We start from the raw sequence: 2,844 nt of genomic DNA, 5'->3' as shown, positions 1-2,844 counted from the left end.
GCTGAGTACGGCTGAGCCCCTTGAAGCTTCCTCCACCCATGCACGAAGGAAGTTGTCAGCCAGACAGGTCAGGAACGTGTGTGACTGTGGACACTTTGCAGAGTTTGTCTCCCAGCACACATCAGGGATTCACAACAGTCTTCATTCAGTCACAGCAGTAAGGAATATCAGCAGATCTGGGCGCTGAAAACGTCAGCTCATTCAGTATAGTATTACCTTGCGCACAGTGTTATATTATCCATAATTTATATCAGCCCAATTTAATCAAATGTGTCCTTGAACATGTGCTGTATGTGTGTGTATACAGTATACACAGGAGTTATCCTGTGCTGTAAGTTGCGACAAAGAAAAAAAAATCTTTGTACCACCCAGTACTTGAGTGAGTGAAACCTTGTCTCAGAAAGGATGTCAGTGATTCCAAATGAAAAATATTTCAAACGTCTCGGTCTTCTCCTAGACCTCTAGTGCTTCCAACAAGGTACCGGTGGTGCTGGTGGAATAAGCTGTATCCCTTCCCTGAGAGCCGATGTGGTTGTAGTGGTTAGAGTGTTTGACCAGCACCTGGGAGGACCCAGGTTCAAATACCCACCCTACCATGGAAGCTTGCCTGGTGATCTTGGGTGAGCCACACTTTCTCAGCCTAGCCTACCTCACAGGGTTCTTGAGAGGAGAACAGTGTAAACCACTTTGGGTCCCTGTTAAAAACTGCCACCTGACAAGTCCCTGCTGTTGGGCTAGAGCTCTGGTAACCCCCCTTCCCGTGTGTTGCTCTGTATTGAGACAGAGCTGTGCCATAATGACTGTATGGTTCTTGCTCTCCTAAAAGAGCTCCTGGCTGTAACTGGAAGGGGAAGTGCAACATCTCCATAGTGGAATTCTGGTATGGAGACTGTATGGCTTTCTTCCTATAGCTTTGATGGAGATGTATCTGGCATTATTGCACAAGGGAAAGGAGCTGCTAGAAGTACAGGGATGGAGAAAGGTATTGCTGCCTTCTGAATGGAACAAGAGGGGAAGAAAACACTGAATAGTTATTGTCAAGGCTGTATTAAACTATAACTTTGTTTCACATGACCTACATTTCGCATTAAAGAATGTAGGTCATAGCTAGCTTGAAACCACAGTATGTAAGTTGACTGGAAATTGATTTGACTGTTCAGTTGTTTTGAATGTTACTGTAAGCCCTTCTTATAAACCATAGCAGCCTTTAATATTTATTATTTAGGTCTTCCTTTCAAAGCACATTAATGTTACTGGAGCTAGATATCTGTTCCTTGCTTTCTGTAGATTTTTTTTTATAACTAATTACTTCCTATAAAAGCTTGTGATCAGAGCAGATGAGGATTTGTAGGATTTTGGTTGGCCCATTTCTAGCTTTAAAATTGCTTGCTGTTCTTAGTGGAATCAACAGAAGCAACTTGCTCTTGGAAGGATTTGTTTGTTAGTTGCATTTGCTAGCTATGATTCTTTGGTAGCTTCGGTGGCCTAAATGTTGCCCCTGTCCTTAACTGTGGTACTGCCCAGCTATGCAGCTTCTGTGTGCTATTTTAATGATGCTGTGTTAGACTGAGGCACAGCAGATACCCCAAACAGTATGCATTTTACTTTCCAAAATGTGCCTAAAGCTACAAGCACACATAACAGAAATTACAGAAACCTGTGAACTAAGTTTAATATGTGTGCTGTTCTCACATGCAGAATGTTTAAACTTTCTCTGGAAAAATGCTAAAACTTCTCTAGGTATTATTAGTGAGCCTCAGTCATGCTTCCCTTTTGCAGAGAGAAGAATAAATTCCATGTTTGCATATGGATGCAAGTATAATGTGTGAATTGGCAGTGCATCAGTTCATATGTTCAGATAGTTCTGATCTCTCTTTAGAATCTGAAATTCTAGTTTCTTAAGTATACTGGAATGTCATTCCAAAAGGTTGTCAGTTCATGCATCAGATTTTCCTTATTTTATGTATGTGGGAATAACTTTCTCCTTCAAAGGGGAACGGCTGATCCTGTTTAGAGTGTCGGCTTTCACAGAGGAAGTGTTGCTATTTTTCATGCCAGTAGCTAATAGTGATGAAGTATTGAATGGATAAATTGTAGCTGTTGCTGTGGAGCTCTAGGAAATGCTGCATGTCTTCTAGAGACAGCAGTTGTTTGTAACCATTCAGACCCCTAGACAAGGAGTAGCACTTAGGAAGTACACCGGATTTGAAGCCAGTTTTAACATGACATGTGGCTTGCTCATTATAACTTTTGACATAATTGCTTAATGTAGGCCAAAGAGTCCAAATATAGTTGTGTGAACTGGATCCAGCAGAAAACATTGTATGTGTGGTTCATTCCTATGAAGCTTGTTTCTGTGTATGTGCTAAAGCAAGTAATAAATATTCCTGTGAATGGACAACTGTGACGACCTCTTCTCTGGGGAGGTCTGGTTTTACTTTAAAACCGTTCTTTATATTTTACTCTACTGGGTAATCTGGCTGCCACCAGGAAATTTTAGGCTTTCCAAACCTTTATACTTTCTTCTTCTGGTTTTGGTATTGTGACCCAGGGTCTTGGCTTTCGAGGAACTATGTGTTTCCTGAGGAATAATGGATCAGGCTTCTGGGGTAAACTTAAAGAAAAAGGATTTATTTGAAGAACAGAGTAAGAAGTTGTTTAAGCTGTAACTGTTTTGGAAATAGGTATTTGTAAGTACTTAGGTCAACTGTATCACACTCTTTGTAACTTTGACTCTTTTTATGAACTGTAGATTCACTTTACATATATAAACTCCTTTCTCACACTGTCATGGCTCAGCACTTTCAGTTCTCTCTCAGGGATTTAGACATATAACATTGTAAC

Source organism: Gekko japonicus, unplaced genomic scaffold (assembly GCF_001447785.1).
Source record: "Gekko japonicus isolate JY-2015 unplaced genomic scaffold, Gekko_japonicus_V1.1 scaffold3281, whole genome shotgun sequence".
Taxonomy (NCBI): Eukaryota; Metazoa; Chordata; class Lepidosauria; order Squamata; family Gekkonidae; genus Gekko; species Gekko japonicus.
This window is presented reverse-complemented; position numbering follows the sequence as displayed.